This window comes from Daphnia magna, linkage group LG2, assembly GCF_020631705.1.
Source record: "Daphnia magna isolate NIES linkage group LG2, ASM2063170v1.1, whole genome shotgun sequence".
NCBI classification, from domain to species: Eukaryota; Metazoa; Arthropoda; class Branchiopoda; order Diplostraca; family Daphniidae; genus Daphnia; species Daphnia magna.
The window spans coordinates 8,176,050-8,201,271 of record NC_059183.1 but is presented as its reverse complement, the minus strand read 5'-3'; the positions used below and the strand labels follow the sequence as shown (position 1 = coordinate 8,201,271).

The 25,222-nt window shown below is 41.3% G+C and overlaps 1 protein-coding gene across 3 annotated transcripts in view; it reads left to right on the top strand.

Moving 5' to 3' along the window:
• The first annotated feature begins 4,129 nt into the window (after nt 1–4,129).
• LOC116915612 (irregular chiasm C-roughest protein) overlaps nt 4,130–25,222 on the top strand; it is a 66,883-nt gene continuing 45,790 nt past the window's right edge. For 2 of the 3 annotated variants that reach the window (XM_032920725.2, XM_032920724.2), the window contains exons 1-2: nt 4,131–4,756; nt 22,371–22,507. The gene's annotated coding sequence lies outside the window, so the exon portion shown is untranslated. Of the gene's footprint in view, nt 4,757–22,370; nt 22,508–25,222 lie in introns of all 3 variants that reach the window. The other variant, XM_032920722.2, reaches the window with a different exon arrangement.

Sequence of the window (25,222 nt, the reverse complement as noted above, 5' to 3'; positions counted from 1 at the left end):
TTCCCTCTTCTTTTGGAGCTCTCGCTGGCCAAACTTTAGTGCCTTTTTCTTTCCTCAGTTTTCGAGGAGCAGCTTGCGAAATCAAGAGAAATGGGTGGCATATGGTTGGAGATCCGCAGCAACGATTTCTCGGTGAATAGTGGCGGACGAGTAAAGAATCTTCAGCGTCGATCTTTTCGTCGACGAAAGGCTCGTTCTTCATTGCTGTTTGCATCCGCTTGTTATTTATATCCAAACGAGAACTTGCTCTAAAACGCGGACGAAAACCAGCAAATATTCCGGGGCGGAGCGCGAAAGCAGTTCATCAGTTGAGTTGGACGAGCATCCGAGTTGCACAATAAATTCACCGCTTTTGGGCAAGTTTTGGAAAATAAAAGTATATTTATAAATAAAGATTGAATGTAAATAGAAACCAAAGTTTAGATTGTCTGGGATTAACCCTGTTTTTATACGCATTCTTTTTGGAAAAAGGCGGAAGAAACGACCAAGAATTTTCAAGTGGCAAAAAAACCTGAAAAAAATGTACACACACACACACACACACAAAATTGATTGCCATCTCAGGTGCTGGTTTGTAGGTAAAAGAGAGATGCCTATCTAATCACATCCTTCTCGATGTACACAGCACAGTTGAACTCGACGTCTTTGCTGTATACTTGTATCCGTATTGAATATAAGGTCTGCTCAGAGCTCTGGAGATCTTTGACTTGTGATGTGTGTCAAATTGTGCGTGCATTTGAACTGATGAGACTTAAGATCCTTGAAAAGTAGAGGAACGCAAAATCTCTCGACGATCTAGTTGTTTGAGTTTGTCCCGCTCTTTTCTTTTCTTTTTCTCCTGAGGATTTTTAAATGTTTCTTATATTTGGGAAGATGCTTAACAAAGAATTTTTCCAAAAGGATTATCGTCTATTTCAATAAGAATGGGGGGGGGGTAAATATGAGAAGTAAATAAGCCTTTCCAGTAGTAGATCCCAATTCCGGCGCCATCAAACTCGCTACATCTTTGGTCTTCACGCCCGTTCCAATTCCAATCACGATCAGTCTATCATAAAGAAGTCAGTGGGTGGGTTTATTTTTTCGTTCAAAAAATGAAAAGGGTGAGGAAAAAAGGAGGAAATAGGGAAAACATATGCAGAAGGGAAATTAAGGAAACGTTTGAATAAGAGCCAATTACCTCACAACTCATTTTCGACTGTTGAACCCGGGCATTAAAGAAAAAGGGTAAAAGATGAAGGAGAAAAGATTAAGACAATTTTTTCCAGTTCTTATGAAGGAGGTAGAAAACAATGGGGGGATGCCCCGAAAAAGGAGGCCAATCAGAAGCGATTTCGATCAGTTTCGCCACATTTTTTCTCCAAAGTTCTGAAACCAAAAAATGCCACAAAAAGGGAAAGATCAAGTCATTAGGATATTTCATTCCGCCCCTTTACACGTAGACATTTCAGATCCTCTTTTCCCATAAGAACCTGTTGTCTTGTGGCCCATTACACGCCATTAAATGCTGCATATATTCAGCAGCATTTAATTCGTTACTGACCGGATAACTACCACGCAGAAAGGGCCAAAAAAAAGAGAAGTTGCTGTATTATTCTAATATACCCTGGCCACGTTTCTTTCCTTCACGGATTGGATAATTCGAAACGAAACAAACTTTTCTCTTCTTACTTTCCAACCCTTCTCTCCGTGGACTTGAATTATAATCAAATGCATCCAGTCGATTCTCTCATCCGACTTTTCAGAGACTTGGCTGTGTATCTGGCCCGCCGTGGGCTTGCATACAGCAAAACTTGGATAGAGTTTTCATTTCCTTTTTATTTTCATTTTCAGTGAAGAGTTAGCGTTGGCAGCTCGTTAAGACCAACTACCACTCATTAGCAATGTATTTGCTAAGCAAAGAGGGGAAAAAAAGAGCGGCAAACTCTGCACACACACACAGACAGAAAACAAGAACAAACGTAGAGTGTCTAATGTAGTTCCTTCTCTCATTTAACAAAGAAAACGATGGCTGCTCAGCAACCGCAGCAAGTTCGTTTCTATTTCTCAATGCGCTGTTAGTTTGTGTTGGCCATTTTTTTTCCTCCTGTACCCAAACTCTGCGAACAGAACCCCAGCGAGATGCATTTTCTTTTGTTGTTACTGAAAAAAAGTTTTGCCCGCGAGCTCACCAACATCAAGCCCAAGAGTTGTGGTGTATGCAAACTACGCTCGCACACACACAACTATTGGGTTTTGTGTATTGCAATACCATCCGCACCAATATTTTGATGAAGCGTATGTGCGTACACTATTTTCACTCCGAAACACAAGAAAAGAAGTTGCCATGCGCAAGTAGCCCAAAGGATCAAAAGTTATACATGTTATATTAGATTGACGGTGCTGTATAGGTAAAGTATGTATTCATTTGACTGCTGTTGCTATATCCCATTAAGTAAGGATTGCTCGTGTATATAACATTTGGTTATTGTTACCTCTTCCGAGAAAATGCCCTGATGTAGATGTTGTGGCGTTTTGCCCCATGGCAGGCGTTGCCCGGTTGTCTGCTGTTTTGACCGTGATTCAATCGCAACGTGTGTCAGCAAAGTGTTTGTTTGTTAGGTTTTGAACGATACAGCGGGAGACTGCTGTTACCTGCACACACAAAAAAAGGGAGAGATTTATTCACGTTTCACTTTGAGGAGGAGTTTAATCTGCTATTCGTTTTTGCTGGTTAAATGTTGTTGTATTTTCTGTTTGCATTTTTGTGTTAGGATTGTTGGCCGAATCCGATCGCTTGATTATGCAAAACCCTTTTGGTTGAAGAAGAAGCAGAGAAATCCCCCAAGGGAAGACAAAGAAACCGCAACTATACACACGTCAGACATTTTTGTGTGTGAACCAAACAACAAACATCGCAACAACAACAAAAGAATTATGAAAAAAAGAAAAAAGACAAAAACAAAATGAATGTGTTGGCGTTTATTCCCGATATCGTAGACGACGTAAATTGTATCCGATCGGATATCGAAAAACAACAACTCCCCAGCAGTTTCTTTTTTGTGCATTTGTTTTCCGATTTATCGATAGTTATCGAGGCCGGCAGTGAGGGGAGGAAATTGTCAAAACGGTCATTTCTTATCTGGTCATCTTTTCAACGTCCACGCCGATGGTCCAGTCGATTTATTTATTTATTATTATTATTTTTTTTTACTTGATGATTTATAGTGAAGTATTTTTCTGGCGATTAAATGAAACACAAAAGAAAAATAAGAACGGCAAGTTCATTTCGTGGCGTTCAACTGTTTACGATTCGAAAAAGAAAAAATGGCAGACTGGCGGGAAACCGAGAATTTGACAGCCATTAAAATCAAAATGGCGGAAAGGAAGAAGAAGATTTTCGTATTTTTCTCGTCTTCAATTCAAAGTCTCGCCGTTTGTAACGAGTTGTTTTCTTCGAAAACGATCGAATTTTTATGCTACCACATGGCGATTTAAATACTTTGTGGATATGTGTGCGTCGATGAATTCCCCTTCCATTATTTTTCTCTCTCTCGTTCCTTCCTTCGCTGTCGGCGTGGAATATGCAAATAGCAAAAAAATAAAAAACGTTTTAAAACGTTTAGAGAAAAGAGAAAAAAAAATGAAAAGAAAAAGTGTTGGTGCTGATTTGAATATTTTGGTCGACGGTATTTTAATATTTCTTTTTTTCTTCAGTCCGGGATAGACACACAGTCCAAGGTCGTCATTTTTTTTTCTCTTTGATTCCTTACCATGCCTCCTGCAGTTTCTAGGTGTCGGTACACACAAAATCATGGCTACACAGTTGACTTACGCACAAGTCTAGGCTCGCTGTACGAAGCCAACAGCTGGCGGAGAATGTGACCCGAGCTAAACTATCCCGAGCTAAAACCAACGTTGGTACGCCATCACCTTAGCACGGTGGGAGGAGATAGTTCGGTTCAACAAAAAAATTTATAGGAGGACCTACACGTGTGTGTAAATACGTGTGCTGAAGCGAGGCACCCACCACCATGATTACCTACTGCTGTACGAAATGAGGTGGGAGGAGGTTTGAGAGGGTTGGTTTGGCCCAGGACAGACTCAGCACCGCGTGGAAGTAGGGGGGGTTGAGGGACGACCAAAGGGACCAGCATGCTCAGAAGCGAGCCGGCTGCCAGGCATTGCGGTTCTCAGTTTCCTTGCTGCTCCGTCTGGGGTTTTTCTTCATTCGAGATTTCTTTCACTTGTTTGTTTTTCGAAATTGCCCAGTGTGCTATCGTGACCACTTTTCTTGTGATGATCAAAAACTAGTGTGTGGCTGATTTTTCTTTTTTTGAAAAAGAGTACTGGACCATCATAAAACTTGGATCGTGTGCGCGTGTGGATCGACTGTTATCGGGTCAACACATTACCCGCAACACTCACACACCACCTCCATTGGATTTTCGTTTGTTTTGCATCCACGTTTCACGGAATACTTTTTGCTGTGTGTGTGTGTGTGTTGTCTCCATCGGATAAAACTTCCGTGTCAACGGTTAATAAATGAAACTCTTTGAATAAGCCAGGTGACGTGTCGTTGTTTGCAGAATTTCAACGTGTCGTGAAAGAAACACAACAATAAGAGAGACAAGCATCAGGAACAACTTTTTCAGAGTGATTGTTTTTTGCACGCGTTAACCATCCCTCTAGTGGAAGCCAACATTTCCGGCCCAACATCAATTCTTTTTGATTAAATCACGAAGCTCTTGAGCTCGCCTTGTGGACATCTTCGAACAAGGTGAGTCTTTTCTCCAGACCTTACTCCCCATCCATCTAAATTGTTAAAGATTTCATTATTGTTGTGCTATTTCAAAATGGCCAGTTGCCTAGATGCGTGTGTGAGGGGGCGTTATTATGCAAAATGTTGAACCAACGTGTTCTGTTTTTGTCTTAAAATGAACAAAAAATGTGTTACCCTGTGTTTGGCGGGGGCTGTAGAGGGCGGTCGGGATACGAGGTAGGGCGCGGGCAAAGGTCGTCCAGGTAATTGCTAACAAGTGGGTAACTGGTCGCCAGAGCGTTCATAACAATCTTTCTACTTTATTGTTGAACCCTTATGTATATTAAAAAAAGGAGTACAAATCCTTTTGTGAGTACCAGGTGAACCGGTCGGCCAGTCACTTTGACCTATGGCGAAATGCCACAACCCACACGTTTTTGTTAAGTGCCTTTTTCGGTTGGATCTGGCACGACTTTTTAATTGGATAGCGTCAAGTTTAAAATTAAAAATCGCATCGAAAACAAATTTTTTAAAACAATTAACGTGTTTGAAAAAGATGAAATTACGCAAGAGAGGGCGCTCGTGCAGTACCACTGGTGGCGATCCTATGGGTATGGTTGACGTGTCTTAATCTTGCTACAGTAAAAGAAAAAGATATTTAACTTGAAAAAAAAATTTTTTTTTTTGTGTTTTGCTTCACCCTTCTTCTTGTATTTGTTCCTTCGGGGTCTAATTGCGGACGACTACCGAAGTCTATCTCTGTGTCCTTATCTATATGGTGTACATATTATGTATAGCCATCATTAAAAGAGGGGGGCCGCCAATGGGAGGATGGGAAATGCTAGGAGAACTTGAGCTTTGCAACCCTACAAGAGCCTCACGAAGTCCACCGTCACCTTTTTTTTTCCCTTCAGAAGGTCGTACCTGTCTCCTGAAACATTGTCGCCCCTCCATTTTGTTTCTAAAGCCAATTTAAAAGGACACTGCCTATTCTGTGACCGAATGTACTCTGTTACATTCGTCTTCTCCCATGTTTGTTGCCTCTAACATCACCCCTATTTTCACTGGAACTGGACTTGAAGAAAAAAGAAAGGAGAAAACAAAAACAAAAGAAAGTCGCAAACAATGACAAAGCAGAAGAAAGAAAAACAAAAACGTCTTAATGTTGGTAGACTTTTAGTCGCCTTTCTAGGCCTTTTTTGTTTTCATGTTTCCCGCGTTTGTTTTCTTTTGCGCGGGACCGAACCGTGAGTTCGGATGAAAGGTGTCCAGGCGAGCAAGGAAGAAATGCCTGGGTTGTGTTTTATACAAAAGCGAGATATGACGCATTGGGCATCTCGTTTTGCAAAGCTAAAGAGGAAAAATGGGACAGGAACAACAAGGGGGGGAGTCTAGAAGACGAAGAGGGGCGTGATCGCATTAATCGATATATTGATCGCAAAATGGGGGGAGAGGAGGATATTCTTTTTTGCCTATCCGGTGCTAGTTGATAGACAGATACGGCATAGGTGATGGAGCTGCACGGAGGGTGGAAAAAAGGAGGGCAAAGTGGTCGTCATGGATGACATGTTGACTAACGCGCGTCTTGGTTGCCTAGATTCGCCATTGGTCCAGCGCTTGTGACGAGCTCTTCTTTTTTATTCTTGGCAAGGTGACATTTTTATTTCTCTCTTCGAATCACCGCGTATTTGATTCGCTATTAACAAACTCGTCGATGCTTACACACTTTGAGTCGTGCTGGTTTCGTTTCTAACCAACATCGATTTCTGTCTCTGTCTCTCTTCCAACTGCCAAACTCATCGACCTCCCGTTCCCAATCCGCTACGAGTGATTGAATCCTTCAGCCATCCGTAAACCGATATCTGACGCGTTGTAAGTTTCTTTCGCTCGGCAAGACGAAGAGAATTAAAAAAAAAACGTCCTTTTTTTTTCTTTTTTCCTACTCATCTTGCGTGTGTACTCCTCTTCTTAATTCTTGAATTTCTTTTCTTTATTTGATTATTATTTTTTTTTTCTGTTTTTGGCAATGACCGTGTTATTCTTGAGATTGCACACACGCAATGTGCCCTCATCCGGACTCCGATTATTTACGCGAGCGTGATATGTAAATCATTGAGCTAGCCCATCAATCAATACGGGGTGGCGGCGTATGATGAAAAACATCCGCGGGCTAGCAACGGAAATGTTAGTGAGTGTAGTATAACAAGCAGGATTTTTTTTTTCTTCTTTCTACCTTCATCTCATCGAGAACTCCCCTTCTGAATCCGAGTTGCATAGGAATTATTGCGAACCCCATCGGTGTTTAAGAGTTTTCCCGCACGTAAAGTTACCGTACGCGGGCGGGTCGACCCGCATTTGTTTTGCAGTCCTTTTTTTATTTTTCTAAATTAAAAACCACATGTATTCAAATTCGCTTCAATTGCCAATTGCTGATGGGATTATAAAAATATTTGTTTTTATTATTACCGATAGCCATAAATCGGATTTAAATAACATGGCCGTCTTTTTTTCCGGGGTGTTACGCAAGAAAACACGCTTGTCGTCGTAACACAACGAGTTCGTTTGATTTTGGTTTACATTTTGGCGCGGATTATTGGGTGGGTTGGTGACGTGTGCCAACACTATAAGACAAACAGCGTCGTTTTTTTTTCTCTCCCGCACGTCTTGTCACGATGGGAGGTCCATATAGTGGAACGGGGAGATGAATGTAGGTACAACATTGTTTTTCCCATATCGTTGCGTCGTCGAATACTGATGAATAAATAATGTGGAGAATAAAAAGATAAAACGGTTAAATGACGCGAGGCATTCGAGAAAAAAAAACTATTTCGTTTTCTTTTGTTTGGTTCTTTTCCGAGTTTGTTGATCTGGAAAGGAGAAGGTAAACGACCTTTTTGGCAATGGCGAGGCATTTCTTTCTTTTTATTTCAATTTACAATTCAGTTTATCGTCCTCGCTCGAGAAATTTCGTACGACATTAAAATATGAGGTCGAACATTCGATAAAATGTTATAAAAGAATAAACCGTTTGATTTTTTTGTTTTATTTTTTTCAATTTGAATTGTTGATGAAGGGCTGACCCACCTAAAGCGTCTCGGTGGAGCACAGCATCGCCGTAGTTTTTGGTTCGTTCGTTTGTTGATAACGAAACGTCGAGCATCAGGAACGCTTGATATTTTTTAATTACTCTGTGTAACCTTTCGTGACCCGCACCGCATCTCTTCTGCTTCGTTCGCCATCTTGTTTTCCACTCGTAAACGTTCAGGGCTTTTAAAAAGCTATGGAATCTTAAGCAAAAATTTTCATTTCTTTCTTGACCAACAGAAGCATCAAACTTTTGACGATGTCCAAAGAATTTTCCCTTAAAAAAAAACACATTTTTAGTTTTACATCAACACAAAAATTGAGATGAAATGTAGGAATTTTCTTGTAGTTGTTCCAGAAAAAAATAAATCTTGAAAAAAGAGAGGAGATAACTCCTTTGCTTGTTGGTTGGAAACAAAAAAATTTGCTCGAGGATGGATGTAGTCGGTAGTCGCAACACAAGTGGGGGTTCTTCTTTTCCACCTTCTAATCACCTGGCCGTGAGCGAGAACGTCAAACACACACACACATGCCTATACTACTCGTTCACTATGCACACATACCGGTAAAATTAGTTCGTCCAACGACACACACGTCCTAAAAGTCTGCACCAAATGCTGCATTGTTTTCGTATAGAAAAATATATATACATTTTTTTCACTAACTATAATGTAGGCTATATATATGCTGTCCTGCGAGATGAAGGGAGCTCCTGTAGCTACTTTTTGGTCTTTCTTTTTCGAGAGCCGCGTCATCATCATCATCATAACAGTCATCACGGGGGCCCATTGGTCTTTCGTGCCTATTTTGTGTGTGTGTGTGTTGGTAGTTGAACGCGTTTTGGGGATTTTCAAGTCTGTTGCCGCCACTGTGCGTTCTTGTTCTATTTTACCATTCGTGGAGATAATGAGCATAATCAAAACTGTTGTAGTGAGAGCTTTTTTTTCCCTTCTTGTATGCAAAGCTCGTCTTTCTTTTTATGGAAAAGACGATTCCAAAAAAAGATTTCTTCCTTCCCCTTCACAATTGCGCTTGAATAAGTAGCAGAGCGTGGAGGTTCCAACAGCAATTCAACAATTATCGTTCCGCTCTTCTAATCTCTCGTGCATTTCTTTTTTTCTTGAAAACATTCACCGGAGAGTTTTCGGGATGATTGAATCGTCTAATGTTCAATCTCTAAACTGTTAAAAACTCTTGTTGTTTGAGTGAGTGGGTCGGCCATTTTTTATTGAATTATGCACACTTGTACGTATCATTTTAACGTAAAACCTTTTCTTTTCATTTGGCGTTATTTGCTGACGGCCAATAGCGTGATGACCTCATTTTCGCATTTACGAAAATAGCGCCGTGAGAGAACGTTTCGTGGGTTTGATGGGTTTGTGATTCACGAACGGGTCACGTCCATCTGCGTTGAAGCAAGGCCGCACATATTTGATCGGCCGGAACTTTGTGATGGCAAGAGACGAGCAAGCGAGGCAGTGGGTGTTTGATGGTTGATGATCGACCGATTCGTGTGACGCGAGCTGTTGTAAGCTTTCGCTTTTTCTCTTACATCGTGCAATACACACAGACGCCATTGCGCCATGCACGGATTGACGTATTTATTTATCACTCGATGCAGTCGCAATTGCACGAAATGATTGAGATTGGGAGGGAGAGGACTAGCGTGAGGCGCGATTCTCATTAAAAATGAGACCAGGGCGTGCTTGTGCTCTTGGTGCTGTGCAATAAGTTTTGCTGTACGTCTCTCTATAAACGCATAAAGTCATATACAGCACGAAAGGGCCTTTCTGCTCCAAGTCTCGATGGCCTCCTTGGAGTCGGTAATATGTTCAGTCGAGCGTGTCTCCCTACGTCTCCTGGACTCTTCTCTCTCTCTCCCGAGGAGTGGCAAGATTAAAAAAAAAATTATATTTTTCTTCTACTTCAGCCGAATCATTGTCATAGTTTTTCAGCCGTCCGTGACGCTCGATATTAGCGTCTCGTTCTTTCTAGAGCGACACGTCGCAGTGGCGCCATCCACTCGATCAAAAAAGGGTTGGAAATACAATATCCGTTGACTATAGAGTTCTCTCTTCTTGCACACTTTTATCTGTTGTATCGTTTTCTCTTTTTTTTCCTTTTTCGTGTCATGGCGGACACATGACACAGGTTGCATACTGGGACTCGAGAATAAAAACACGCTAGATTCTTCAGAAGTCTCTTGGATATAGACTCACTGGCTCACGTCTGGTCCTGTACACCTAGAAAATCTATCGTTTTGACGTGTCTCTTTCCTTTCTGTTTAATTTGGTTTCCCCTTCATCAATGACTCCCGGGGACGTTGCGATGGGCTTTTGATCAAATTCTTTTTTTTTTTTTTAAAGCAGACCATTTTTTTTTATTTTTAAACATTACGTATTGCGCTCTGTGTGTTCTGGTTTCGGTTAGTCTCTCATTTGTGGACGGTTCGTATAGATTTGAGTTTTTTTTTTTACGTTCATTTTTGTTGTTGACGGACAGACGTTGGACCTCCCAACTGGTTACGATCTTTTCCTCCCTCAGTCGACAGAGTTGCAACCGAAAAAAAAAAAAGAAAAACGTCTTCTCTGCTGTTGGACTGCTATCTCTTCCGTCTTGTTTCTTTCTTTTTCTGTTCCGTCTTAAAAAAAAAAAAAAAAAAAAACTCTTTTTTTCCCCCATATAACTACAGACCCATGTCTCCCTGTGCTGGACCACTTTTCTCTTCATTTTCTTTTTTCCCGTGGTTGAAGCGTGTTCCCTTTTGATTGCTTCAAGGCAACGCCGTAGGTCTTTCTCTGTCTTTTCTTGACGGGTAACCACCTTCCTCCTTGTTTTTATGTTTTTTCAGTTTCTCCCGATGGCCACAAGACATGATGAAGTGGAGTTCTCTCCCTTTGACCTCGGCATCAACAAACTCAACTTTTTTTTTTTTTTAAAGAAGGTAGTTGTTAGTTGAGACAGGAGGGTAAAATAAATATATATAATGAGAGGTGAATAGTAGTAAAGGAGAGGAATATAAAAAAAAAAAAAAATAGAATGGGCAGAGAGTATAAATTAAGTGGTTTTGCAGGCTCCCAGTGTCTTCTTCTGCTGATGTCACTGCGTCGAGTGTCGCACCGCAATTTTGGGTGGGAATTCTATTTCAAAAGAAGCTGGAGAACAAGAGGCGATATTGTATGGTGACGACTGGGGGGAACAAAAAATGAAACACAGACATTATGAAATGACTATTAACAGCCCGTTTCTTTCGAGTCTGCGACCAATCGCGCTAATGCCCATCATTTGCATCGCCCCCCCGGTCCATTTTTCTTACATCTTTGTGTGTGTGTGTGTGTGTGCACGTAATATTTTTGTCCTCTCGGGGCAAAGATAAGCTGCGCTTTTTCTTGATGACGCGTTACAAAAGTGATCGAGATTCGCCCCGCTCTACCACCGCAAAACGATCCCAACAGCAGGGGGCGCCATCACTGAAAAATGGTAGCGTTTCCTCTGTGCTACCTAACCGACCCAATGAGCCAAGAATGTTAACAGCCTTTTTTTTCAAACCTGAACTGCTATTCCCGTTCAGTTTCTCTTTGGATGAAAATAAGCCCTTTCCAGCCGTTTTAAATCAAGCGAAAGAAGGGTGGGTAATTATCTTTCTGTTTGGAGCTTGGGCAATTAGTTGGCTCTACGAAAAGGGATAAAAGGTTGAGCAGGGCTTCCAATCAACAGCTCTGCTTCGAAAAGATTCTTTTGTGTTTGTTGTTGTCTTCGTCTTTGCTCCTTCCCGGCCAACTATTTATCTATCCATAGCTCGTAAAAGAAAAAGGAAAACAACAAGGTAAAAAACAAAAAAAAAAAACTGGTGGTGTCGGTGGGCGATGAGGACGACGGGACCATGAAGAATGAGAAAGAGTGTTGAAAATAACCGGCCAAAAAAAAAAAAAATGGGGGAAATTATTACAGTACCGCCATGATATATCTTTCGTGATGAATCGGAGAAGCAAAAAGCTTTTTTTTTTTCTTTCTCTCTCTCGACTAAGAAGAGAATATGGCTTCGAGGAATGGTATACGCATTTCGAATCTGTGAAAGCCACATATAGAATAAATGTTTGCATATTTAGAAAAGGAAAAAGGGGGGGGGGCGATAAGAAAGCGGGACCCGAAATAATTTAAAATCGTGCAGCCAGATATTCCCGCTCTTTTTTTGCGATGATAGATAAAAAAAAAGGTTTTTTTTTTTCACAGTCTTATTATGTATTCATTTTTCACCGAGAAATGGATGATGGAATCTTGCTCGTGCCCCGGGACGCCTTAACGGGTGGTCCTATTTTTCTTCTTTTTTTATCATCCATTTTCTCGTTTGTTTGCTGTATTGAAAACTTAAAAAATTCTGCAAAAATTGTTTTTTTTTCCTTTTTCTATACTTTAATTTTATTCTCCTCAACTGGTTGGAGAATCACCTTGACATTTACTTTTGTGAATTGTTAACTCTACAAGGTGAACGCAGCACTCTCTATCTTTAATCAAGGTGAAATTATGGGTAAAAAAACAAAAGACAAACTTGCCAAGGACTTTATTTGAATGATGGCGTAGTTGATGTCTCAACTGCGCCGGCTTCCATATATCCAGATGATGACACAACCGTGTGATTGCTCCGATTTAAAAAAGTGTTTTGAAACAGAGAAATTGAAGGGGGCCAAGAAGCCAGGAGGGTTAGACTGGAGGGGCTTGTTTTCCGACAGGCAAACTCTAAAAAAAAAAAACGAAACGAAAATGACCGTTGATTGAGAAATTAGACGCGCTCTCTTTGAAACCATCCAACTACACTGAAAATTGCGTCCCAAGAAAAAAAACACAACGAACCAATTCGACATAGAACAAGACACAAAAAAAGAGAGAGAGAACATTGTACAAAATTTTCTACAGGTACAAGTGTATTTTATTTTTCCCTCCCTCTTTATCTTAAACCCGTAACCATTCAAATGAAGGGGCAGCAGCGCGCTGGAGGCGGAACCTTTGGTTGGGGAAAAAAAATAATACTAACGTCCCTCATCATCATGGCAGTCCTCTTTCGAATTTTTTTTCAAATGTAGGGGAGGAAAAAAAAAGAGAAACAAGTTTGTCCAGTTCTAACAGAAAAGTTAGGAAACGAGGGGAAAGATATTAACGTCTTGCACGTAGCTGAAGAGTAGCTAGGACACAGGTATATATGGAAAAAGATGAAATAGAGGCTACTGCTTATGTGATGGATATTAAAGAGACGACTTTTGCTGCCGAAAAAAAAAAGAGAATACTGAAAATGTTTTATTTTGTGGTTCCTCCATCATTTGGCTTTTGTCTACATCAAGACCCTTGTTTGATGCTGTTTACTACTATCAGCATCTACATATTAGTGATGGGTCTATTGTGTTTTTGTTTTTTTCCTTCTATTTTAAAGATCCATCTAAAGAGAGAGAAGAAGAAGAAAAAAAAACGAGCCGACACAAAAGAATGTCTTATGATGATTGCCTCCAAAAAGTTTTGATAGATTCACCGCCGCCATTTGGTCGATTGGTTGTTTGTTTTGAAACAAAAAAAAACTCTTCTTTCCCTTTGTTGTTTTTCTTCTATTTGCCTCTTTCTTCTTTTTAATTGTTACCCTTTGACTTCACGACGGATAACTGGGCAGTCACGCCATGGCGGCAGTACAGGTGTGTCCTTTTTTTTGTTTACGTACCGATAGATACGCGAAAAGAAATAGAAACAGTTGTGTGTTAAAAGCCTCTCCCATCCGTGAGGCCAGATGAACCGTGTCGAACAGCGCACGCAATCTGATTTATTTCTATACGGATCGGGACAGTCATGACCGACGTGATTGCGTGATTGCAACCAGTGTTGCGCTTTTTCTTTTTACATTTCATTTCATTTTTTTCTCGGCCCTACAGGGCTGTGATAAGCCCTAATCTAAGGGGGGCCAGATAACACAAAGACAACAATCTCGTTGACTCTTTAAGGTTAAACACATTCAGCCGGAGCTGGAAAATGGAAACGATGATAACTTTGTTCATGATTCATTGATCTAGTGAAGCCACTCTGAAATACATCGAGTATAGATGTACTCGTGGCCATTTTTTTTTTTTTGGGGGAGGGGGGAGGAAAAAACAAATATAAGCGGGCAGTAGTTCAAGTGCAGACGATCGGGTGGAAAAGAAGGAAGACTGGAGTCTTCTAGGGGCGGCATCCAAGAACACTGAACAGGCTTCGCTCTAACACGGGCGAAAAAGGAAACATGACAAGTCAACAAGGCGAGTGAAAATGTAATACTACAATAAGAGGGTGGTGGTGGTGCCTTGACTGCAATCGAAAGGGACTTTTCCCTGATTTTATTTCATGCCCACCTTATTTTTTTTCTTTTTTTTCAAAGGGAGACGGACGCAATTCAGGGTGAAGTAGAAAGAAAATCTACATGGAATGACGTTCACAATACGAGAAAAGAAGAGGGGGGAGGGGTAGTGATGGCGGTTCTTGTATATCCCTATACCTGTGCGTGGTGGCTTTCGGGGGTCAGGTGAGGCCTGTAATGGCCAGCAATATAATCAGGTGAAGTGCCCAGAGCGTCAATCGACTTTTGTGGCTCTTGGCCTTTCCCTCTCTCCTTTTTTTTCTTTCTTTCTGGCAAGTCAAGTCCAGTAGACTTTTGAGTCTTTTTTCTTCTCTCCATCCACTATGTTTTATTCCTGTTTTCTCTATTCTTCCCTCATTTTCGTTTGAGACGTAGTCGCACTCTCTTTGGACTTGAAAACGTATTGATGCGTGTACAACATGTTTTTCAAACCGTCTGCTCTGTGAATATCAAGAAGGGCAAAACCCGCCCTACTACCCCCAAGTTTTTTTTTTTTTGTTTCTTTCGGGGTAGGTTAATTGACCACTTCGGATGCTTTTCGAACCATTCCGTTTCGACTGTTCAAAAAAGGGGGGTGGAATTATTATTTTCTTTTCTTTTTTTCATCTTTTTTTTTTTTTTCTCTTTTTTATTTCTTTAACATTTTTCTGGTTGTTTGGTGCTGCTTCTTGATGTTTATGTTCTGCTTCTGTTTCGGTGATACTGATGGCTCCCGGCGGGTTAGTTGATCCCTCTGTTCAGTTAATGGTCAGTCGGGTCTTGTCAGTTTCTCATGTGTATTTTCTACCTCTGCAACGTACACACAGAAAAAAAAAATTGTTGGGGAAAAGGAAGGTTTCTTATCAAAGTAATCGATCACTCTATAATGTCGAGACAGAGATGGAATAGTAACTTTAGCGAATCAATCAATGAGAAGGGTCATGACCAGAGTTGCTGGATCCTATAGAGGTTACGTGCTATTTTCTTGATCCCTGTTAGGACTATATTCGCTGCTCTTTTTAAGCATATTTCTTCTTCGTGTTCTCTCTTGGGTCTGATATGTCGTGTCTACAGTCCTCTCTAGAGCCAATGCCAAGAGGTTAGGAGCTCAGCAGTTGCAAAACGGTCGATCCGGAGACGCGGTGCACGCCCAGCGTTACCGGGGCTTTTTATCTGCTCACGCAAGGCAAAAATCTAAAATAAAAAAGAGAAACTTTGTGCGTTAAATCAACTGAATGGCGTTCGAATTTGTTGTCGTCGACTACCCCTCTTGTCGTGATTCATAATGAATGCGTGAGTCGCTGACCAGCTGTTGTTCTGCTACGCTCCATCATCTATGATGACAAGTTACGTCCCCCTTTCCAACTTGATCCTGCAACTGACTTGTCGACCACATTGAGCAAGGGATTATCTTACCCGTGCAGGCCCGGCAACGTTTTCTTTCACTCCTTGATTTTGTTTTAAATCTGGGCATTTTGACTACGGCGCCAATGAATAATAATCAAAAGGAGCGCGCTTCAAAATCGCGTTGCACTCATTTTGATCAACGATGGCGGTAGTTTGCAAGAATTAGCGCCGCGAACGTACAAGGCGAACAATTTTGGCGATTCGGCTAGTTGGTTTTGACGTAAAAAGGGTAGACTCATCAACCGCCAGTGATTGTTAGCTAAATGTTTAATGAGTTTCATGCGCTGGCGGAGTTGACAAGCGTTCGGGTTAATTACTATTGAATTATTGGCCATCGTTAAAACACAGTACAGACTGTAGGGAGAAGAATGGGATGAGATGGAAACGGTGCAATTGCTCCATCGGCTCTTGGTGCCGATTTTTGAAAAAAAAAAAAAATGAAATTTTGGGTCGTTCTGATGTGCGCCGTTGGGATCGATGATTCGTCAATCAACGACACACGCAATCAGAGAAATATCGACCTGCATGTCCCCCCCCAAAAAAAAGGTCTTTTGTGCCACGTGGATGTCTAATATGGTGGATCTTTGTAGGCGGTAACGTAGCGATTTGATCAAATTTCACGTTGAAATGGACCACTGACTGTAATACGTTTGAGAAATGCGTGAAAAAACGTGAAATGGGTGGACCAGTTGGACGATTCGGAAGTCGAAAAAGCGCCAAAACTCATTCCGGCCACCTTAAAAGTGAAGAGGTGATACTCGATCGTCCTTATTTGAAAATGCTTTATGTCGAGGAAAACTCTTGCGCAGTTGAAAATGCATCGAAACGTGAATGGGAATTTATTGGGGACGTGAAATCGACCTGATACGTGGGCACGAAGCTGGAATTGGCGTCATTGCAATGGCTGAATGGGGCGTGACTCGATTTGAGGGCAGAGAATCATTTTTTACAAAAATCGTTTCCATGGCGATTGAAAAAAAAGAACAACGTCAAAGTGAATCAGATTGTGATGATTCCTTTCCCTTTGTCGATCCATATTCTTTTTCACATGGCTTCGCGTGCATGTCGCTGACGGACAGTGTCGTCAAGTGCGTTTACCTGTTCTTTTGTTTTTATTTTTTTCAATCGATTGATCTACTTTTGCCTGCAAAAATACATGTTTGAGGCCAAAGACTCTGCTGAGTGTGATGGCTAACGAAGAAAAAAAGATTGAAACAATATCACAGCGATCAAAGAGCTCCCCCAAAAGTTCCAGACAAAATGTGGGAAGAATGTAGAGAGCCTGCGTGATGGCGACGCCTTTTTTTTCCCCCTATCGATGAGGCATTTAAAAACACGAACGCATCATGCAAGTTTTGTGTGTGTGGCGTGTTATTATTACGATCTAGTTGATTACACGCTCTCAAACACACTGTGGCGAGAGAATGAGAAAACGAGCAGAGATAATACACGTATATGCATTCTAATACCGGCGGGCGAACGCGAGTCTGTCGGAGCTCAATGTAAAAAATAAAATTTAAACAAAAATCAATTTTCTTCATTAATATGAATTCTTTTTTTTTTGTCTTGTGCGTCTCTATAGAAATTGGGTATCTTTTTTTCCTTTTCGACCGAAGTAGAGTTGCGTGCTGACATTAAAACGCGTTTCTTTCTTCATCTGGTTTGCTCTCTCTTTTTTGCCCTCAAGATGGATGATGCCCAGCTTACATTTTTCAAGGAATTTCAGATTTGAAGAGAGGCTTGTATGTGTATACATTTTACACCTTTTGCTGTTCTCATTTTAATGGCCACTTTGGTGGCTCTTGACTTGATTTCTGATTCACTATGCTCCGCTTGTTTTCAACAATCTGGCACGCACGATTGCCCTACACTTGCATTGCACCGTCGGAAAGGCAACTTAACTCGTTTTCTATACGATGAAAATGTCGCTCATTACCTGTTTTCTCGTGATTCTCGGCCATCGAGCAATGCGTCAACTTGCAACGTCCGAAACTTTGACAGATGGTGGACTCTTCGGGAGAACCAAGTTTGAGATGTTGAAGCGTCAGCTCGGTTTGTGCGAAGCAAGTCCAACGACGAAAACGATTCAAACGTGTTGGTAAAAGAGAATTGAAAAAGAAAAGATGGGCAATAAAACACGAGTCGAAATGTATTTTCTGTGTGCAATAGATTACAGGTAGCGTCGCGTTATAAATTTATTACTCTTTATTTTTGCATATTCAACGAAAGAATAAACTGCTCAGGTACGTGTTTCTCTGCCTCTTGTGCCGTTGCCAAGGAAAAACCTCTCAACTGCACGGGGTGCACGGCCTTCAGGTAAATTGAATATTAAGTAGGCCACGTTTGTGCGTGGGCTTGTGGGTTTATCAAATTCAGTTATACGACGACGTTGTCAGAAGACAAAGAGTTGCCCCCCTCCTGTTGCGTTAGCGATCGTCTTGGAATGTAGCGATCCTTTAGTTTTGATTGCACTCTGACTAGAAATGTTTGCATACGACGAGATGTCGTATGTGAGTAAACAAGAAGCTGCCGCACCTCTCACTGCCGTCACGGTCGATTGTTTTGCACTTGTGTCATTGGTCAGCGATGGAAAAACACCCTCCGTGGCACCTGTCACTTGCCCAAAATATTTGCTGCCACTCTCTATACTTATCTCTTTCAACAACAAAAAAATGAAGTGAAAGGGGCTCTGAGATGGAGGTGGGTTGGCTGGGTAATGATTGTCGTTATCGAATCAGTTGGTCATGCCAAACTAGGTAGCGCAAAGGGTCTCTGAAACAATGTCTTCTTTTCTCGGACGAAATTTCTGAGCTTCTTGACATTCAATACCAATTGGGTAGAGCAAAGCAACGGGACGCTATAGAGAAATGAATACACAAGCGGATCAAAAGAGAAAAGAGGGGAGGTGTACTGGCTGCTTGTTTGTTGACTTGCCCTTTTTTTCTTGCTTTCTAGAACAACATCCGAGGGCGACAAGGCCACGACGTGCTTGATGGAAGTCTTGTTAATAAGGAATGTGAAGTCCCAAAAAGTCGAGGAAGTTGTGCAAGTGTTGCGCTATAGAAAGAAGTAAAAACACGCTGAGCTGTTTTCTTTTTAAAAATTATAATTACTGATTCTATCGCGGGGGCATCACCGCTAACGCTTTCGAAAAGGAAAACCTCATCAAAATCCTCTTAATAAGTTTGATGTTTACTTCCATGGGTGCTGGGGATTATTATCACGCAAAGTGCAGATGGCGTATCTTTTAATAGAAAATTCTTTTTAAATTATTGGAACGCTCGATTGACGCAGTTATCCATCACGCGGTTACGGCAATTATTTAATGTCTCGCAGCGTCCGCTTTTTTTTTTCTTTCTTTCCTCCTTCCCAAAACTAAAAACGATAGAAATATCGTCATTATTGCCGCATTTCTTGTTCTCCGTGTTGTTGTTTTGACATTGTAGCTGCTGTCGTTAGTCGGCTATATAACATCACGCATCGGAGCTCGATAGGTTCAATAAAGCAATAAGTAGAGGAAATGTATTGTTATGTCGTTGGCTTGTTTGGATGCGCGAGAGGGGGAGACAGGAACACAGTATATAATATATATATGATATAATGAATGTAATGAAGGCCAATCGAGAGTCGAATGTTCTCTGCGTCTGTGTCGTCGTTATTGTTGTCTGTAGGGTGGAGTCCGGAATGCCAGTCGTGTTGTTTTTTTTATTCTTTGAGAAGAGGAGAACATTCCCAATTTTTTTAAAGTCCTAGTCAGAATTCCATTGCAACGAGGATAAAAGAAAAAATTGATTTATATGTTGTGGTCGTTGCTACGCACTTTGGTTTTGTTGTCGCACTATTTTTTAAAATGTCCGTTCATCGAAAGGCAGTGATGAATGAAATATCCGTCAATACCATACAACTAAGCATAGGATCCGGTCTGACGTAATCGACTTTACCCTTTCCTATTGGCAAGACTTTTTTCTTTCTATTTCATCCAAGTAGAAAAAAAAAAAGAAAAGGGAAAGTTAACACCCGCCCACACCCGGATGGTTTCCCTTGTCGAATTCAGCGAACGTCAGCCGCAGCTGATCACTAGCAGCTCAACATTGGATCGAAGAACCAATCCTTCTAGCCGTCATAGCTATACACATAGGGGCTATATCAAATACATATTTTATCTATTCTTTCTTTTTTTTTGGGGGGGGGGGGGCTTTTCAGTAGACGGGCAGGAGGTAACCGTGCGCACGTAACGATAACAGATTACCCCTTGTGATGCCTGCATAGTTCGTTTTAAATATGCTTTAGGGCAAATAGCCGCGTAAAAAAATCAAAAAAACTATCCAAGTGCACAAGAGGTACACGACGCGACATGAAAATATTATCACTCCATGCAATCCTTTACCCTCTATGAAAGAAATCAAGTTTTGTTTTAACATTGTGCAAGGCTAAGACATAAGGAATTGAATATTTTGCGTTGGCGATAATCGCCTTGAAATTTTATTTGAAATGGAAATCAATGGCCGCTTTAAATTGTGTTGTGTCTTTTGATTCAAATTGTGTCCAGTAGGATTTTTTAAATTTTCATTTGACGTGTACTTTGACGTGTTTGCGCATTGGCGCTGCGTTCCCACCCAAAGGCGTCAATCACGTTTGGGTGCTTGTGTGTCGCAGCTTTCAAAGTTTTTCATGTAGTCTTGATAGCGCCTTTTTAAAAATATTTTTAAATCGCTTGTCTCGCTTTTATTTTTAGCTGTTTATTTTATTTATTGGGCTTACGTCGAATTCTTTCATGGAAAGGATTTTTTCGTTCTTTCCGTCTACGTGGACGTACGTGAAGGCCTTCCGGCAACAGCGGCGGTACAGGAGCGGAGGCGGCATCGCCAGAGACACGCATTCCATTTATGCAATAGCTGTAGAATAAAAGAGATCCCAACTGCAGCTGGAACGCTCCCGAAACTAACACGGACGAGACAACAAAAGAATAGACAAGATGTTTGTTTGGAGTTATTTCGATAACGCAAACGAATCGTTGCCACTTTTTTTCATTCGAATGAATCGTCAAAATAGCCAACAACGGCAACGAAAATATGCGCATTGTGTAACGCGAATGCAAAAATGCAAAAAAAAAAAATTAAATCCAGCAGAGAAAGAATTGCAGTTTATCCGGTAGCCGTGTAGATGATGGAACTCTGTAAATTCGTGATGACGGTAATGATAATGATGACGGTTGCAACCGACCGAGAATTTTGAGTTACCTTTTTTTTTTTTTTTAAATATCACCCTCTATACGCTTGTTTTTTTTTCTCATTTTGACTTCCCTATTTCTTGCTGCGTTTAAATTGCGTCCACAACTATGGGGGGTCTGACGTTACTACACGCGTTTTCTCCTTTGTGTTTCTCGTGTCCGTCCTATTTCATTTCTGGTGCACTGTTTTCTTTTATTATTTATTTTTTGTTTGGATATACAAAAGAGCAAAAGGAAACATGAAAGATGCGTTCATCATTCGTGTAATTATGAAGCGCTTTGTTGTACTGGAGACGCGGTCGTAACTCGGCTCCTACCGAGAGACAAGAAGCAAAAAAGGGCAGAACGACATCCCAGTAAAGATGCGACGTCAACGAGATGGGGGGGTTTGAATTTTTTTGTTTAGAAAAATTAAAAAAAGAAAATCGTGATGCCTTAACAAGTTTCAGTGTTTGTAACCGACGTGTAGATAGTGCTGTACAACAAAATCCCCCCTCCCTCTCATTCGAATTGCCAGCGCCGTTGAACTTCTCGCTTCCTTTTTCTAGTCTTTGAGTTCAATCAATTAAGGTCGCCGGTGCACACGGAACGACCTCTTTTCTCTGGATTTTCTTTCGAAACGGTTTGTTTTGCTGGTTCTGTTGTAATTGTAAAACATTTCTTGTTTACCTTTTTCTTTTTCTTTTACATTTTTCATTGACCGTGTCGATTGCGTTTTAGAAGAAAACAAAACAAAGAGAGCGAATGGAATTGAACAGAATAAAGAAAAAAAAGGTTAGGTGGCAAGTTGGGGAGAAGAATTCCCACTCGCATGTTACACGTTAGGCGCCGTTGCCAATCCTTTTGGACACCCGTCGTGACCGCGGCTACAGTTGGCGGCGCCGCTATCGTCACCCTCGTCTCAACCATATTATACCAACTAGACGAGCAAAACACTCGGGTTTCGGGCCTTTCTACCTACAATGCAATTGGTTTTTCTTTTTGTATATGGATACCTTTTTTTTTACTGTTTTTTGTTTTATTATTTCCATCTCAGAATTCTCTGGGAAGACGAGTGTTATTCGCTAAAAAAATACATTTCAGGGTCGATGGAAGCGATTCAAAAAACATGGGGGCGAAGATTGTCTTGTCTTTTGATGCCTCGTTTTACGTCTTTTCTACGTTGTTTGTTCTCGTTTTTACGCAACCAGTTGCCCCATTCGACGCGTGTCGTTTGAAATCGGATAAAGACAATAACCAACACACAACCCTCTAAACTGAATGAAAAATAGGAAAAAACAAACAACAAAAAAACAAGAAAGAAAGCGGATTGCTTAGCGCAAGAGAAACAGGAACCCGCTGACAGTTTTCATATACTGGTCGCAAATGTGACGAATAAGAAAGACGACATGAAAGTATCCCGCGTGTTCTTCTTTTGCATCTCGTTGTATCGGCCACGATTATGTTATTGCTATTATTATTACCATACTGGAATCGCTGCAACTCAGCAAGCCCATACTCATAACTTGTTATATTTACTTTCAAATAACTATATATTTTCGTCTTGTTTCCTTTCGGTTCAGGTTCGACTGGCACACATTTCCTGCGGCTCTCCCGCTGTTCCAAATAGCTGAGCATAAGCGCCAAAAACGAACGCTGCAGCATCTGCAGGTCATTCGACAGAGGGAAGAGCCCGGAAGTTGCGGGATTCCTATCAAGGGTGAGTACACACACACACAAAACACACTCTTCGTCTAGTTGTTTTTAGCTTTTGTGTCTATATTTACGGAATGTATTGCGTGTTAAAGTCGAGAGAGAGAGTCTGAGCAATTCAGTTTGGCTTACCGAAAGAGCAATTGGAGTATTGCCTTTCTTTCTCCAGTTTGCTGGAAGCGTACCAATAAAAAGTGGCAAAGGTATTTCGAACGTGATCGCTGCGGAATGTTGAGTGCTGCATACAGCTTATATACGTATAGTGCATCGGCGGGAAGGGATTAGGCAACTCTTGTCTGACTATATTCACTCGTATCTCACTCTTAAACGGATATTAAAGTTCCTATTTCTGGAACGCTTAAGAAAGTAGGGGACCATCTCGACCGTGCCTTTTGAAGCTGCTGAACTGGTTCGATATATCCCTGGCGAAAGAGTCGCACGCGAGTGTGTGGGTTCTATGTTCTCAGGTGTTCCAAGAACACGTCGAGTATGCGATGCGGCCACACAGATCATATACCTCTTGTGTTGCGGTTTGCAAAGGTCCCCCTCCAACTACGAGCAAAAGAAGCACAAGATGAAGGGTGGGCGTCCGTATTATGACCCAGTTCGTAATCGTTTACCGTCACACGCTCGCATTATCGCTTATCAAGATAAATCTCGCCGCAGTTTCGATCTAACAAGCACGTCACATCCGGTCGATTCGTCTTCTTTCCCTTACTAATAGAAATATAAAACATGGCTTTGGTGTGTGTTAGTCGTACGAAAACAAAAGGACTTGTGTTTGGCATCCATTTCTCTCCTTCACTGGCTCTTGAATAATGAAACGCATTCGTTATCGTCTGCGTTTGGGAGCGATTATCTAGCGACATGGATGGCCACTTTATCCCCCCGGTAGATGGGAGAGCGTGTGTCACGTCTCTTCGGTAAATCCATCGAAGGCTGCTGCACTCTCGATTCATCAAACATTCAAAATATCTACAACAGTTAAGAGTCGAGAGATGGCAGAGTTTCCCTCTTCATAGACGGCCCTAGTGGCAAAACGTGTTTCTATCGAATTATCGACCGCTTTTAGGCCGATAAAAAAAAAACACCTACAAAAAAATCTTTTCTTCAAATCCAAATGTTTCTTTGCACGTACCGTTATTATATACCTGCGGCATATTTTGCTGTTTTTTTTTTAAATTAAACAATTAGCTTTCCCATCAGAAGGTCTGTGATTCAACTACGTGTTCAACAAAACGATGAGACTTTGTATGTGCGTGCTCGATGAGATGTATCGAGATTTGTTTTTTTCTTCTCCTTTCTTTTCTTTTTCCAGCGTACCATTCATCTCTGTCTAGGATGAATCTATGGGGGGAGCTCTCAAAGTTGTTTTCTTGCGCAAAGATGATTACTGATGTCCGTGAAATCGTTCGTTTTCGCCACCACTCTTACATGCTATCTACTTTCGTTTTCAGCTTGCCACCGTCCACAAATGTAGTAGGAAAAATAGCCTTGAGCAACTCTGGATGAATAGTTGCGTCTCTTATTCATTTATTATTTATTTTTTTTTTATCGTTCTGCCTTTTTATGGACCACATTTCATGCGGGTTGGTAAAGAAAAAAAAAAAAAATGGATGTGGGGAATTGTTCACCTCTGTCTGCCAAAACAGATTCCCGACACGACCATCAGCACCACCTGGGCTTCTTCTTTTCATTGTCGCTCTGAACCAACAAGAAAAAAAAAAAATCTCGTTCACCCAATCTAAATGAGATTCCCCTTCCCCCCAGTTTTTTTTTTATCCATCACACCTGTTGACGGCGACGTGCTGTCCGACAGCGTTCTCTTGGCGATCGACACACGCAAACAAAAGAAAAACGAAAAAAAAAAAAAATAAAGTTTTTCATATTTTATTTTTAATAGATGAAGCAAGGGAATGTTGATATATCTTTTGATGGGTCATTCGCACGGGAATGATGTTGGTCCAGCAGCACCATCATCTTGTTTCATTTTCTTTTACTTTTATCCGCCATTTCGTGTATAGTGCTTTTAAAACGTCACGAGTCATCACGATCATCTCTGAGGCTGGACGCTCGTTTATAAAAAAAAATAAAATAATAACTAAAAACAGCGGTGTAGTAAACAAAAAGATGCAGAGTTAGAAAGAAGATGGTACTCTAGAGAGCGTCGTTTCGTTACGACGATGATGATGATTACGATCGCAATGTGGGTGCCACAGTGGCGTCCCAAACAACCGTGATTCCGAAACTCTGAGAAACGATTTGTTCGGAGCACGGGGTGGTCTCGTTCTTTTTATTCATGTTAACTGATGAAGACGGGACAACAACAACAACACGAAATGTAGGAAAATACCGTGAGATTGTATTAGACGCAGCGCACACCGTCGCCTCGGCGCTGGTTGCCGATAATTGGACGCCGCAGACGCCACGAACTGGCGGGGATTCGAGGCATTGCCAGAGCCATCTAGTGAGAATCGCATTTTCTGGGAATGCTGTTGGTGGGAAAAAAGCAACAAGCAAACAGCAAAAGAGAAAAATGATGCTCTTTAAACAGATTTGAAGTGTTGAATTTTCATTTCGTTAGCCCTTTTTTTGTTGGTGAGCGCATGGTCGTGTGAAAGGCCGTATAATAAATGGCCGTTCTTTTGCACGTCGCTGGGAATTCTTTGGTCATCCGTCTTTTTTGCCCATCTTCTTCCCGTCACTCTTGGCCTCGTTCACT